The sequence below is a fragment of the Macaca nemestrina genome, chromosome 11 (genome assembly GCF_043159975.1).
Source record: "Macaca nemestrina isolate mMacNem1 chromosome 11, mMacNem.hap1, whole genome shotgun sequence".
Lineage (NCBI taxonomy): Eukaryota > Metazoa > Chordata > Mammalia > Primates > Cercopithecidae > Macaca > Macaca nemestrina.
Genome location: NC_092135.1, coordinates 48,056,786 through 48,073,616, shown reverse-complemented (window position 1 = coordinate 48,073,616; position 16,831 = coordinate 48,056,786). Strand labels below are relative to the sequence as shown.

The window sequence follows — 16,831 nt, the reverse complement described above, 5'->3', positions numbered from 1 at the left end:
ATATCAGATGGTGCAATTAAAATTTGTTTAGGACCAAATTTGAGCATGCAGCAAATGTGAACATTCCTTACTCTGTCAAGAAGGGAAAAAGGAAAGAGAGCAAGTAGCATTTATCAAATACCAGGAGCTCTGCTATGGCTTTTTTTCATGCTATCAAGCTTACAACAACCCTTCTTGGCAGGGTTATTATCCATGTTTTATGCAGAAATATGATCAAGGCTCTGGAGGTTCATTTAAAAAGGTGCTGAAATGGCAGGGCATGGTTTGACCTCAGTGACTGTGAATTTGTTGATTTAAATAATAGATTGGTTTAGTGTAGAATATATTGAATTATCCCTAATGTCCCACATGGTTTTATTTAGCAGAAAAGCAGTTTCTACCCCTCAAAATCTCATGACTTTTTAGTGATGAAATCATATGTGTGGATTCAGTACAGGGCCTAGGACCTAAATAATTTTCTTAGTTCACTTTGACTACTATAACAAAATACCATGAACTTTAGGGCTTATAAGCAACAGAAATACATTTCTGACTGTTCTGGAAACTAGAAAGTCCAAGATCAAGGTATCAGCAAGTTTGGTGTTTGGGGAGGGCCCACTTCTGACTGTAATCTCACATGGCAGAAAAGGGGCAAGGTAGCTCTCTGGGGCCTCTGTTATAAGAACACTGATCCCATTCATGAGGGCTTATGATATAATCACCATCCAAAGACCCCACCTTAGACTATCTCATTGGTGTTTAGGTTTTCAACATATGAATTTGGATGGCATTCAGACCATAGCAAAGATGTTTAAGAGCAGCTAACTTTCTGCCCCTGCTACACCTTCCCCTTCTAAGGAAGATTGTGTAAGAGCTTTGTTATAGATTTTAAGAAAATATTTGAATATTTGAAATGTTTGAATGTTTGAAATATTTGAAATAAATAGGCGATACAGTATGCCCTAGAAATGTTTCCTTCAATACTCAGTGTTTGCAGTAAGTGTTTGATCTAAGTGTGTTTCGATTTACTGATTTGCACTGTAAGCCTGAGGGACAAATAATAAAGGTTCGTAAAACAATACAAGAAAAATGGAAAGCACAGCTTTCAGACAAGAATACTTGGTATGGCTCATATCCTGGTGGAATCACCAGAGCAGGCCCATTGTAAATTTCTGCCTGGAGAGTACACCTCCATGACAGCCTTTCCCCATCCTTAGCCTCAAATTACTAGTCAGTATAGTGGGCATTTTTCAGTTGTTTATTTGCAGGTGGCTTTGGTGAAGCAGCAGTATCCTCCTTGTATATGGCTTTAATTTGCATACTGATATATATGGCCTTCCAAGTTCCAAGGGGTAAATTCAACTATGTCTCTTTCATAGTAAAATTTTTTTAGATTTAAATTTCCTCAACCTGCTCAATCCTGTAAAGAAAAGCAACAGAACTGAGTTCTCAGTTTCCTTTTTTTTTTTTTTTTGAGACCGTCTCACTCTGTCCCCCAGGCTGGAGTGCAGTGGTGCAATCTTGGCTCACTGCAAGCTCCATCTCCCGGGTTCACGCCATTCTCCTGCCTCAGCCTCCCAGGTAGCTGGGACTACAGGTGCCCGCCACCACGGCCGGCTAATTTTTTATATTTTTAGTAGAGACGGGGTTTCACCATGTTAGCCAGGATGGTCTTGACCTCCTGACCTTGTGATTTGCCCCCCTTGGCCTCTGTTTCTAGTTTCTATTTCCTACGTGGAATTTTTTAAAGAACTATATTTTAATGATAAACAGGCAAATTCCATTTGGCAGCACTTAGGATACAGGGACCATACTTGGGAAATATTCATTAACATTCAGTAATTTAAGAATCCTTAAGGCCTAATTATCAAAGTGAGTTCAATTACCACAGGCACCCATTCATTTAATTGGCTGGAAACACAAAAAGAAATTAAATGATACCAATGCCAGTTTGGCCCCAAAGTCTCATTCCGTATTTATTTATCATGTTTATAAGAAGGGTGTTCATGGTGATTGCTGCTAGTTCCTCTGCTGAAACAAGCCCACAAAACCACGAGAGCAGCTCAGCATTCTCTGACCTACTCGGGAACCCAATTAAAATTAACAGGGCCTTGCATCTTCATATATCACATGTTGTAGGTTGTAAATACTCATCCCATTTAAGAGTAACAGGATAACTGGGTTCATAACAAATCTCTGTAAGTCTGATATTTACCAGTTAGGGAAATGTGACAAGTAGTGGAGAAGAGACTGAGAATAAAGGAGCCTCTGCAGTATGATCATTATTTCACTCTGCCTAGAAATACTGCTGTGTCATTGCTTTGCTCCTTCAGAAAGCCGGGGAGTTCCTGCGCCAGTTGTCACCGATGCTGCTTCCACTGGCTGGAGGTGCTGCCTACTTTGGCTTTTTCCCTTGGGAGGTCAGACAGAGGTCATGTGGGAAGCATGCCTTGTTTACCCAGAGAGGACCTCCTGTTCTGCCCCTTGGCATGTTTACTCTCCTGGTTGCCTACTTGGAAAGCCCTGTGACTGCTGGCAGGGAGAGCTCTGGTCACTTTCACCACCTTCTGAGATTTTCAATTATTGGGGCTTCAGTAGGACTTGCCGTTCAGTAACTTTCAGAGGCATGGGGAGCCCTTCCCTGAAAGAAGGGAGAAGGTAACATCTTAGAAATTGTGATAAAATGATCTCAGGACCCGAAAAGAAAATCGACAAGCCTGCCAATGAGAGTTTGCAATGTGATGCAATCACAGGCAACACCACAGTGGAAACTGGATGGGCGGCTTTCTTCTCTCTACGCATTTTTCTCTCCAAGTCCATTCTTTCTTTTTATATTTTCATGTAAGTGTGCCTTCTTTTTTGTATCTCTTCTTTATGGTATATTTACTACCCAATTTTATTAATGTCTGTTAAAGCTCCTAGCAGATGTTTAAGAAATATGAATTGGTTATGATTTACAGCCTAGAGAACTGATTTAAAAAAACACACTTTTTTTTTTTTTTATAAAGTGCTTTTCTGAGCTTTAACAAAAAGGCACAGGTTGTTGAAAGGGTATCAGACACTTAAATTGACAGAATTCTGAGGATCATCTCCTTCCTGCTGCTTAATATGAGTATAGTGTCACAATTTCAATTTCCAAGACTCAACATTTACCAGGGCCATTGCCGGCCTCATTGTGGATGCTGGTGTTCATTCTGTCTTCCAGTTGGCAAGCCTTTTGATTTATTCAGCATTGAAAAGTCAATGGCGAGACATTCTTTCTATCCCACTTTCAAAAACTTGGCAGTATGTTATTTTCAAAGTGGTCTGATGGAATGAGAATGGGGGTCCTGAAACTGCTTGATTTTCCAGCATGAATTTTGTTTAAACCTTAACCACAAATTAGTGAACATGCAGTATGTTGCCAAAGGATGCAGCCAAGTCTTTCCCTTTATTGTTCAGGAAAGTAAGACTTAACACAATGCCATCCCCAGTCCACCTCTCTTTTTAACCAGTGATCCACTACAGTAATTTATTTTGGGTTATAGGTCCCATGAGTTTACACATACATTTTATTTTGAAATAAGAACTACTTCAGCTAGTGCTTTAGCAGAAATTTTTAAAAGTAAAGTCAAAATTTATATAACAATCTTGGGTTAAGTGTTGTGTAATCAATCCTAACTCCCTTGAATAAAAGATAATAAAACAAACATACACAAGAAAAAAACAAGAAAAAAATGATTATCAAGAAGCCCATGGCTAAATTAAACCCACTAAAGCTATAACTGAAAGGGTTTGTTTGTGTAAGAAAGCCAATTTCTGTCTTAATGCAAGCCTTTTACATCCTTAGATCTGGGCATCCAATTTATTCTTATTGATCTTCATCTCCAACCTTAAAAGCATCTCTTAAAAGGCTGTTTGTACAGCCTAGAGAATAACATCTAAAAAAGAACCTTTGAATGCCAGTGTTGGGTCAAGCTAACTGATGTCTCTGACTGATCGACTTACTTTGAGTACCACACACAACTATGTTTTCTGAAATCCAGGGTAGCAGAGTAGGCAGGTATATTGTGAAGAGAGAAACTCAGAGAGAGAAGGAGCAAGGGAAGGTAGAGTAGTAAGCAAATTCTTTAATTACAACTTCCTACTTCAATTGAGCAAGATGACTATTGGTTCACCTAAGAGTCAATAGCGCTCCAAGACTACAGACAATGATGAACATCAGCAAAGATCACTATATTTGCCATAGCATGAATATGTTTAAGTTTTAAAGTTTATATATGTAAATCCCACCACAGAACAAAGTTCAGGAACTATATTCATGTGAAACATCAAAACATAAAGCAGTCATTGGAACATAATTTTATAAAAGAAGTAAATATATTTAAAAATTGGATTTTTAAATGTTTGCTGCTATTTCAGGCCGTCAGTCTAAATTTATGTGGAACCATCCAAAAAGCATATATATAAAAGTATATAGACTTTGTGTGGGATTTATTGGAAATTATCATATGTGTATGTATATGTAGTAATAGTAGTGAGTACTTACTGAATGTTTACCATGTACCAGGGGCATGTAACTTGTATACTATGCATGAATACTCACAGGGTAATCGAAAAACTTGTTTTGTTCTTTTGGTATACTGCTATTCTTTTTAAAAAGTTTAATATTTTAGCCTGCTCAGGCAGTATCATGACTTTCTTTCCCAGCATCCTATGTCTACTTGGGGTTGTACAGATACTTTTATGTGAACAATCAGAAGATCTAGTACATAATAAATCAGAGTCACCGTGTGATTTAACGTCAAGTCTCCTCCCCACTTTCCCAAGTGTGCAAACCCAAAGTGGGAAAGGGAGGTGTCTGGCTTTCCTCTTTCATTCACTTGCTCGCATACTCTTCCCTGCACCTCACCTGTGATGATTAAATCTATGGGTCAACTTGGCTAGGTCATAGTACCCAGATATTTGGCCAATTATTATTCTTGATGTTTCTGTGAAGGTATTTTTTTAGATGAGATTGACATTTAAAACAGTACATTCTAAGTATAGCAAATTAACCACCATAACATTGTGAGCCTTATCCAATCAGTTGAAGGCCCTAATAGAACAAAGACTGACCTCCCTCGAGCCAGGGGGGAATTCTGCCAGCAGACTGTCTTTGGATTCTAACTGAAACTCTTGGCTGAGTCTCCAGCCTGGCAAATGTTGAAAAAGCTGTCTACTTGTCTCTGGAACACGTGCTTGATTCTTCCCAAATCTCATTGCAGAAGCTAGGTGCACTCACCCTCTTACAATAACCTTGAACACACTGATGCATCCTTGCACTGGGTGGTTGCATGTGATTCCTTTCAAACACTGATGTTCCCCTCTGGCTTTAGCTGCTGGGGTCCTCCATCCCTTTCAGGCAACTCTATGTGACTGTACATGTACCAGGTAACTTTCTCTCTCCTGCATAGTCAGCATCTGCTCCTCAGAAAAGCAACTAAACCCTTTGCTGTGACAAATACTGGCTCTGCAGCCTGTCTCTAACCCAGCGAAATGGTCCTGCCTCTGTTTCCCAGGCACTGAGCCCATTTCTGTTTACTCAGCTCTCCTGATCCCTGAAGCAGGAGTGAGACCCACGATGTTCTTCAGCCCCAGACACGGTATAGAGAGGTCTCAAAATACTCCCATTGAATCCCTTTCTCAGTTCAAATTTACAAAACAGTGGGCTAAAAGGTAACAAGACCACCTATCCCAGCCATCTACTCCCAGACAAATTCTAGGGACTCAGTCAGTTACAGATCTTTCTAAAGAAATCTCTTCATAACTGGTTCTTTTTTTTCTCCCCTCTGCATTTTATAGTTTCAAAGAGGCTGGAACTTCTAGAGCTGTGTAACCAATTCATTGCACTTTTCTCTGTATGTTCTAAGTTCAGCTTTACCATTACCTTGAAACCTACCTCTGTCACACAGATACTTCAGTGAAAGCAGATATACAAAGCCATGTTTGAATTTCTTGCTATACACCATTTTAAGCATTACACAGAAATTGTCTTGTTTTATTCTTGCAGCAAACCCATGAAGCCGGTACTTTATTATTCCCATTTTACATATGATGAAACTATGCCAGACGTATTAAATAACCTGCCCTGGGTCACCTGGTACATGTCAGAGCTGAGTTGCAGACCCAGGGGGTCTGATTCTGATTCACAATTGTAACCACTGCAACATGATGCCAGTCACTGAATATTAACTTGGCACTCTTCCAGAATGCAAGTGTAGAGCATGATTGGCGAGTTTACAATTTAATTAACTTTTGTAAGGAAGAGAGATGCATATTTCTAACATTCAGAAATCAGTCAGTGTTTTATAAGACCCGCGCACTGAGCACCGGTTATCTGTTGAATACCTAGTACGAAGTAGGGGCTGTGGGCAGTTTGGAGGATAAAGAGAGAAGCACAGGCTTGAGCTATTAATCCAGTACTATAGAGGAGAAGAGGAAGGTATGACTTCACTAGGACCTCATCCATTTCAATTCTTCTGTTAAAGTAAGCTAGTGTATAAAAGGGAGGCATATAGAAAGATGGAATAGGAAGTCACGTTATACTGGACAGTTCCAGGAAGCTGGGAAGGCCCCTTTCCCCCAAAGACATATTCTCCCTCTGTTTTGGGATGATTAATATCTCACAGCCAGAGACACTCATTCTTCCTTTAAACTGTCTTGGCTTAAGGTTGTGTTGCACATTCAAATGCTGTGTTTCAGGGAGAGTTAACACCTTACAACAGGTCTTCCTTTACTTTTGTCTCCATAAGTGTTCATCGTCTTTATTAAAGAAAGCAGGTGAGGAAAAGGACAAGGAGCAAAATTCATGATAAAGCATGTTTTCACCAAAAGTGAACTGCGTCAAAGACCCCATTTGCCCACTCCCGAGTTTTACTGATGCAGAGATCAGCTGTTTCCAAGCTGGGGTGGCTGTAGATCTTTAACGGGGCATGTGAAGGGAGTTCTAAGAGGTGCACCAATGCTGCTGTAAGCCAGATAAATAGTTCTCAGTCATAGTTATTACAGGGAGAAAAAGATACTGTGCTACAATTGACTGAAGTATGGGCAGATTGCTCTTAAAGGGCAGGAAGAAAGACACATAATGGGGCTTTTTATATTAATCATAAAACACACAATAATAACAAAGAGATTGAAATGTTTCTGTGTAATGAAATAATAGAGATTTTCCATTTACCCCTGATGTCAGAGACAAGCTAGGCTGGAATCCTCATTGCTGTGGTGGAGGGTCTGAGGCAGGAGGAAAGTTTGTCGATAAAGGAGTGCTAGAGGTAGGAGAAATTATTGGTTAAAATAATTATTGGTTAGAAGAGAGCAGATCACTACTCAGGAGAGGCTGAGGTGGGAGGATCAACTGAATCCAGGAGTTCGAGACTGTAGCTAACTCTGATCTCCCCACTGTACTCCAACTCCTCCATTTGCCAAAAAGAAGACAGCAGATCCCAGCTAGATCCTGAGAAGAAAGGGGCAGGGGGTGGGAGTGGGAAACAATATTTGGAAGGCATGCTCGACACACGACTGGCCAACACAATGTGTGATGTTCAATTTTAAATGGCCTCCCTTGCTGTGGTGTGATAGCGCCCTGCTGTTACTTCCAGATTTTTGTTGAAAGTCTTATTTATGCACAACACTGTGGTATGAGTAACATTTTAGGCAATGAAGGGGAGAAATTTGTTCCATGCCTGGGGTGAGGAAATCAGATGGAAGGATGGTAGTCATGAAGGTCAGGTGAGGTGCAGGGAAAAAGAAACCGAGTCAGAAGGAAGAAGCATCCTACTCATCCTACTCAATAATCTTCAGAACATAGTGAGCGAACTGCAGACACCTAGGATGGTGACCTAGGGATGTATTTTGTTTGTCAAAGGAAAGAATGACTATTGACTACAAAATGGGGAGAAACTTAGGTGACCTTGTATCCACCACTATTTTTCAAATGTATGTAAATGCAATTGCACTTTAGAGTATATATAATATATAAATGTGTATTATGCATACATACATAACATAGGAGCTTTTGAGCATTGTGTATTTTTCTGAAGTAGAGAGACTACAATCACATAGGTGATGGCAATAATTTTTCATGTTAAAAAGGAATACACTTAAAAGGGATGTAAAGCCTGAAAAATCTCCTTTGAAGTTTTGAGTACACCAATAAGAAATCTACAAGAAAGGATCTGGATTTAAAATCCATGGGAAGGTTTTGTTTCCCCATGAACAGGATGGCTTCCCCCATGCTGACTTGCTATGATCCTCTTTCTTCTCAGTACACGTGCTTTGAGAACCATTGCATTTCATTTCTCTACCCTCATGGGCTTCAGGCCTTGACATTAAGAAAAAGATTGTCAGAGACAAGAAAAATGTATTAATCTGCTCGTCTTGTTTTGATTGCTCTGCTTTTAATTTTAATACATGTATTTTCTTACATAAATAGGGTGTTTAACCACGATTCTCATTGATTAACTTTTCCCCCCAATTACGACTATCCCATCAAGGTCGGGGTCCCTAAGGAAGCAGCTGAGAGAACATATACTGCACACATGTGCCAAATTATTCTGTAGGCTGAGAAATTAACTAAAAATGAGTAATATGCTCTCAATTTAAACCTGGCAGGGGGGAATTGTACTTTCATACCCAAATTGGAATCAGATTTCCTCCACTGGGACTTTTCCAGCTTTTGGCATAGCCTATGAACAAGGCAAGCTTCGTTCCTCATGGTATAACAAAACTGGGTTCACATTATAGCTTCATGTGGTTTAGTGAGAGCGGCAGGGACGAAGATAAAACTAATGGGAAAGCCCTGGATTCCTTTTTATCACCAAACACGTGAGCATCAACAGAGCCTTAAATAAAGCCAGCACAATCCATTCTTAATGCTCAGTTTTCACGATTAGCATACTCCCCAAGCATGTATAATTATAGTTGGACACTTTTTGGGCACACTTTTTGGGGATACTTGTCGGGCACTCTTTTTCAAAAAACTGTCCTTTCTGAATAATTAAGGGTATCTGCAACAAAACATTATTAAGTGGCCCTTGACATTTCTACAATTTATTCTAAGGTGTAATTTCTCTATGTCTCTGGCCTCCAATCATTTTATTGCTAGAGGGATAGATGAGACAGGAGAGAAAGGAAGAGAAAGGAATATGAAATTTATCAGCAATCAGGTCATTCAGCACCTGGTGAAAGTATATCAATAAATTTTTGAAGTATATTTTCCTTAAGCAGGATTTGAAGCTCCTTGTTGGGACATTAAATTTTGTTTTTTATTCATCTACCACAGTAATATCAAAGTAACTCTCAACCATGGCTGCAGACTAGAAATGCCTGAAGAGCTTTTACATCATATACAGTGTTTAGGCACCACTGCAGACCCATTAAGTCACCATCTCTTGGGGGTGAGTTGCAGACTTGAGTCATTTCTGAAAGCTCCAGATGATTCTATTGTTCAGGCAGGAGGGAGCTAGCTCATTGCTTTACCTAGAATAGGTGTCATTTGCTATTTTAAGGAACCATCAAATCTTTCTAATCACCCCACAACTCCCATGAAAATAACAACACTTCATAGATTTAACACAGTTTTTCTACAATAAATTATCATTAACCTACCCCATGGCTAATTGGATAAAGCCTTTGTTGAAAACAAGCAAACGAAATAAAGCTACTACCTTATTTACACCTCTATTTCATCCTGCTTGCAAAAGATCCCTGAGATACCTGCTGATTAAAATCTCATGAGGTGCCGTTGCATACATGACATATTCCTGCACACATACCTTTACTATTCTCCTTCTTTTTAAAGAAAGAGACACAAAAGGAAAATGAAAAAGGCTTACTTGAATATGGCACTTCTGACTGGATGGTCAGAGTATAATTTAAGAACATTTTGTTGTGATCAAAATTATAAAAATATAGTTCAAAGTCATATTAGTTTAAAATAGTTGAAACCAATTTTGGGAAATGTCTGAGACAGTCTTTAACACGATAGATTTATACAAGTGCAAGGCAAGATTTCTGCTTCCTGTGTATGAACTCCCCAGAGAGATTAGTTTTGGTTTTCTCTTCTGGAATATGGAAATATAGAACCTTGAGATGTCTGTGAACAGTAAATGACATAATGGAGGAAAAATTGATTTTTAGGTTGCAACACCATACTCTGGTATATGGTATTTTTATTATTGTTTCACCTTATTAAACTTAAAATTTTATATGCAAATGAATATTTTAGCTGGGAAATAATGTAAATATAATCATTAATTGTAACTTTTATTAAGCAATTACTAGGTATTCGACTTCTTGTTAAGTGCTTACATGATTTCATTAAACCTTCACAGCAACCCAGTAAAGAAAGTACAGTTATTATCCTTATTTTACAGATTTGGAAACTGAGGTTTATGAGTTTTAAGTCTTCCAGCAATTTCAAGTGAGGGTTTCCTGTAGATATAAAAATACTTAAATTTTTCTGCAATTATTGGTCTAAGAATCCAGACTGATTTGTTCTTCTTTATATCTTTGTGTATTCTCATATCCAAGACAATTTCATTTAGATGTAGATGCACAGTGAGATCACTGAGAAAAGAGATGCCATTGTTACTTGGTTCACCAGAGTCATGCACCTCAGATACGCTAGATTCCAGCTCCAGATGACAGTCATTCTCTCCATGGCCTTTCCTTGAACTCTACCAGACTCTAAAAATAAAATAATTGCCTGATTCTTATATGTTGATTATGTGATAGGTGTGCCATCCTAACTTGAAAGATAAACTCTAGATGTAGGGTTTCCTAATTCTTCAAATGAGGTATACTGTACTAAGGTTCCAACTCGTTTTCTTCTTGTTTTTCATTTGAATTGGAGAGATTATTTTAGGTGATGAAGGCCTGTGCAATTGTACTATGAAGGTAATTCTCACGCAGGGCTGAGGAGAGAAAAGGAGGTGACCTGAATGCTCTTTTACATATCCACGAGGTGACCAGTCCCATCTTAGAATAGGGAGTAAATCATGCCTAAATCCAGCATCACATGCAGCTTAATAGATAATAAGCAAACACCATTGCAACCATGCGCTCTTTCATTACGGTGCCATCTTTGATTTGTCTCTGTCTACCAGATTCTAGTGATCTTAACGAAGCTTTACCATTCTGCAAAATTACTTTGGCGTACATCTCAAGTGCATTGTGTATGATAGAATCATCTTGAAAAAGCAAGAGAAATATCCATCTTAATGCTGACTGGGACCTCAGTTTGGATTTTATTTTAGCTTGTATTTTATTTCAAAGTTACTTTATCAAAGCGTTTAATGGATGCAAACTTTACCTTTTGACACCGAAACTCAAAGTACTAATATCAGGAATGGTTTCAATAGACTTCTACAATTTGTTGAGGAGATCATAAAAAATAGCTTGCTTAAATTTGCAAAAGCTTTGAGGACAGAAATGAGGATGAAACAATGATATTTGTTCAGTCTTTTCATATATCCTCTGTTGAAACCTCATGAGGACCTGGGGCATTTCTTGGCAGAAGCAATATTGCAAATGGTCGATTTATTGGCATGGAGGGCAGCAATATGGAACAGCCGGGGTCAGCACACTACTTTCTTTAGCAGGAAATCCAAACGGAGATTGATTCTGTCTATTTATCTGAAATGATTTACTAAGTGATTCATTGTTTTGAGTTTGTAAAGAACTGAAGTTTGGCTAGGAGTGTGTAATATTTGGGGGGTTGGAATATCAACCACATGGAAGAGAAACGAAGGACTTTGCTAAGCAGTGCAAACCCTCATGAGCAATATTAATCTTGTCTTCTGACTATGCCATACGTACAAGCCTTACAAAAGACTAATGTCTTCAGATATACTGTGATTAGCTTAAACAATGTCTGTGTTCTGCACAGCCCGTCAGAGCCTGCTGGCTCACAGCCCACCATGACAGTCAGAGTATGAGACATTTGCATGAAATCAGTTAAGTACTGCAGAGTCTCCTGCCACATTTATGTGGATGTCAGTAAGTTTGCCGCAGAACCCCATTAAAGGTCATCAAATTCCACTGGGGAAAACTTGGTTTCTAATTCTGGCCCTGTCATTTCCCTAATTTGTGACTTTGCAGAAGTCCCTTAATTTCTCGACAGCATTAGCAATATCAAAAGTATAACAGCAGCAGTAAGGTGTTCTCACAGATCTAGGGTGAGGCTCAGGCAAGACCATGTGAAAATCCGTTCTGAATTGGTAAAGTGCTACATGTTAGCTGGCCTCTTTCCGCACCTACACCAATCCCCAACCAAGCTCTGTCACCACTTAGCAGCTTTGGGGGAGGTAGTCTGTGGTAAAGCTAAACCACATTCTCCATAGAGCCCTGACCCCAAGGTAACAGTTAAGATTTGCTGAGCTTTTTCATCATATTCCTTTCTTTTCCAGAACCGTGGATTTCAGTAGAAAATGCCTTGACAAGAGTTTAGCTGACAGACTGGAAACCAGAGCGGGAAAGATAATGTGAAAGAACCACATGAAAACATATACATTTCTTCAACGTGAATAGGAACATTTTATGCTTCTGCTGATATGTTTCATTCCTTTTTTACCCTTTATCATTTTTCAAAAGAATTATTTTAAAAATACTTTATATTAAGAAAAAGAATATAATGAATAAAGGTATAGAAAAAACATAAATAATCACGAAACCACCACCCAATCAAATAAAAAGAAAGTTACCAATGCAATAAAAGCCCACCCCTCCCCTCAGCCCTGTATATTTCTTCCCTGTCATAACCACTGACTTTCCCTCTTAGAGTTAGCTACTATCCTGAATTTTATATTAATCGCTATCTTGTTCTGCTTTATAGTTTTGCTACCCAAGTATTCATCTTCAAATAACGTAATTTACGTTTGATAACTATCTTCAAGATTTTATATAAATGAAATCATGCTCTCTCGATGTATATATTCTTGCCTTTGATTCAACATCATGTTTGAAAGAGTCATCCAGTTGGTTGCATGTAGCTGTATTTTATGAATATGCCCTGTAGAATAACACTTTATTTGTAAATATACAGTGTATTTTGTGTACTGTTATTCTGTTGATGGACATCTGGATTATTTCCAGTTTGTGGCTATCAGAAACAACATTTGAGAAAGATTCCTACACTTGCCAATATGTGCAACGGTTTCTCTACTGCAGTCATGTTCTGTGAAAGGATGTGCACATCTTCAGCTTTACAAGGTAATACCAGGTTGTTTTTCAAAATACTTGTACCACTATGCAATTTTAACAGCTCTTGGTTTTTCTCTACATGATATCATTTAATATTTGGCTTCTACCTTAAACTAGATTTACTTTTTTTTTTTTTTTTTTTTTGAGACAGGGTCTCACTTTGTTGTCCAGGCTGGAGTGCAGTGGCATAATCTGGCTCACTGCAGCTGCAGGCTTGATCTCCCAAGATCAAGTGATCCTCCCACCTCAGCCTCCTGAGTAGCTGGGACTACAGGCATGCACCACCACACCCAGCAAATTTTTTATTTTTTAAAATATTTTTGTAGAGAGAATTTGCTGTGTTGCCCAGGCCATCGTTCTGCCTCGTCCTCCCCAAGTACATGAGCCACTGCATCCAGCATGAAAAATTAGTGATCATAATTTTAGTTCTTTGCTCCTCTGACATAGCTTTGGGACATGGTCTAAATTAAATATTACTGGTGCTCTGGGTGCACCGATATAGGATTGTTCTGTATATTTCTTGTCCTAGGGCTGCCATAACAAATTTCCACAAACTGGCTGGCTTAAAACAACAGAAATGTATTCTCTCACAGTTCTGGAGGCCTGAAGTCAGAAATCAAGGTGACAGCAGGGCCGTGCTCCCTCAGAAGGCTCTAGGGGAGAATCTCTCCTGCCTCCTCCTAGCTACTGGTGGTTCACAGTGGTCCTTGGTGCTCCGTGGCCTGCAGCTGCGTCACTCCTCTCTGCCTCTATCTTTACATGGCCTTCTTCTCTGTGTCTCTGCATGTCCTTTCCTCTTATAAAGACACCACTCATTGCATTCAGGGCTTACTCTAAGTCCAGGATGATTTCATCTGGAGATCCTTAACTAATTACATCAGCAAAGACCCTGTTTTCAAATCAGGTCCCATTCACAGGTACTGGGAATCAGAACTTCAGTGTATCTTTTTGTGGCACACAATTCAAGCCACTACAGCTTGCACTGAGGGAAGGGAAAAGGAGGGGAGGAGAAAAATTATTAGCTTGTGAAACAATTGCTACACATGCTATATAATTTTTGATTGCTCAAGATGTTAGCATTTCTCACAGGGAGAAGTTAAAAAGCTGCCCACACAAAGTCACACACCTGCTTTAAAAAGAAACTCTTTTGATTCTACTAGGTTGCCTTTGCATATGGGCGAGTAGTTGAAAGAAATAGGTCAGGGTTCTGAGGAGGTCACCTGGGGCAGGTGTGCCCTACCTTTGCACCTGAGTCCCCTACTGAAGCACAAGATGACAACAATGGTAGAACTCAGAAGATGTCCAGCAAAGGTGCCATTTGTCCTGGGGACACTCTGATTTTGTGTGGGTGATTTTGCATTTGCTAAAAGTCGTGGTCTTCATTCTTTTACAGTTTGGTAGGGCTGACCTTACTGTTAGAGGGGAAAATATCTCATGGTTGCAGCAGCCAAGCTAAAAGCTCCATTGATTGAACTCATCCTGCCCTTCATCAGCCTTAGTGCCGTGACTCACACCTTTAGAGAGTTTGCAGTGTGGATTCTAGTAAATGTGGGAGCACCCTGTGAAAAGTCAAATGTCTCAACTGGGGTCGGGTGTTGAAGGAAGAGGACATTAAATGATTTTTAGACATCACTACTTGAAACATTGGCTTAACAGATAATATCTTACTATTTATTTGGTAGAGTTCTAAGATGGGTGTTAACCTTGGAATCTATATAGCTTCAGGGGCAGGGAGTATGGGGATCAGCTAAAGAAGGAATGGATCACAGAAAGCAACTTGGTGAGCTAACATCTCCTATCACGACTCCAGAACCTTTGAACACATCAGTGTCAGACCTGGTAAGTCGCCATCTCTTGCAGTTAAGACCAAAGATATCTTTCTCTTGATTCTGTCTTTCTGATATTTACCAGATAGTACTAAACCTTGGCTCCACCTTTTACTCCAACTCTTGCGTATGTTTCTCTCAATTCTTGATGATTTCTGTCTAAAATAGCAGGTAAATGACTCTTTAAAAGACTTTATTGCAATATAATTTATGTTCAGTAAATACAATTACGTGAGTTTTGACACCCATATACACTCAAGAAACCGTCACTACAATGGAGACAGCATTTTTATCACCATCTCCCTCCCCAAATCCTCTTTCCTCTCTAAAATTGACTTTACACATTGCCTTTGGCACCAGGCAACCACAGGTCTACTTTCTGTCATTATAGATTATTTGCATTTTCTAAATTTTGTACAAAAGTATAAAAATACAGAATGCACTGTTTCTTTCAATCAACATAATTTTGAGATTCATCTATGTTGCTAAATTAGTAGTTTGATCTTTGTGTTGCTAATTGTTATTTCTTTGTATGGACACATTGCAGTTTACACATTCATCTGTTTTATAGACATTTGGGTCCCCTCCCCCCGATTTTTCATTATCAAAAAATAATTGCCATAAACATTTGTGTACAAGTTTTTGTGTGGCTATATGTTTTCATCTTAGGCAAATATCAAGGAGTAGAATATCTGGGTTTAATGGTAGATATATGTTCAGCTTTAGCAGAGGCTGTCAAACATTTTTCCAAATGGTTTTACCATTTTATATTCCTAAGAAAATACCATTTTTAGTTGCTTTATATTCCAACCAACATTTGATGATAGTCATTTTAATTTTAGCTATTTTAATGAGTATATAGAGGTATCTCATTGTGATTTTAACTTTTTTCTCTGATGACTTATGATGTTGACTACTTTTAAATGTACTTATTGGATGTCATATGTTCTTCTCTGAAATGTCTTTTCTTTTTTATATATATATTTACAGCAACTTTGTTCATAATTGTCAAAACTTGGCAGTAACCATGATGCTGATGTCCTTCAGTAGGTGAACAAATAAATTAACTGTGGTACATACATTCTGACAATGGAATATTATTCTGCACTAAAAACAAATGTGCTATCAAGCCATGAAAAGCCATGGAGGAAACTTAAATGCGTATTGCTAAGTGAAAGAAGCCAATCTGAAGGGGCTACATACTCTTTATCCCAAGTACATGACATCTGGAAATGACAAAACTATGGACACCATAAAAAGATCCGTGGTTACCAAGGGTTGGGGTTTGGGGTATGGATACCTGGAGCACAGAGGATTTTTAAGGCTGTGAAACTGTATGACACTATAATAATGGATATGTGTCATTAGACATTTGTCAAAACCCATAGTATGTACAACAGCAATAGCAAACTCCAGTGTAACCTGTGGAGTTTGAGTGATTATGATGTGTCAACATAGGTTCATCAGCTGTTAACAAATGTACCCGTTTGGTGGGGCTATAAATGTGTGACAACTTAAATTCTGCTTAACGGACTTTCTTTCTTATTTCCTTTCTTTCTTTCTTTCTTTCTTTCTTTCTTTTTTTTTTGGTTTGTCTCTTGCATCTTATGTTATCTCTGCAGTAAGTTTAGCTAAATGAAAAATCCCCAGGATTGTAAACAGATTGATCAGAAATTATTTGATTTTCTTTATTTCATTTTATATTACTTTTTAAGACCCAGTCAAAGAACATTTACATATGATGTGTGTGTATCCATAGAATTATGTCATGGTTGCATATGCGGTTTTAGCCTATGCTATAAAAT

General features: G+C 38.6%; 1 long non-coding RNA gene across 2 annotated transcripts; it reads left to right on the top strand.

Moving 5' to 3' along the window:
* The first annotated feature begins 2,530 nt into the window (after positions 1 to 2,530).
* LOC139357110 (uncharacterized) lies at positions 2,531 to 16,105 on the top strand. 2 transcript variants are annotated; one of them, XR_011609764.1, is made up of 4 exons: positions 2,531 to 2,820; positions 12,408 to 13,219; positions 14,118 to 15,039; positions 16,017 to 16,105. It is a non-coding gene; the product is annotated as an uncharacterized lncRNA (long non-coding RNA). The 2 variants fall into 2 exon arrangements; XR_011609763.1 differs by having other exon boundaries at positions 14,118 to 16,105.
* Positions 16,106 to 16,831: the final 726 nt, after the last annotated feature.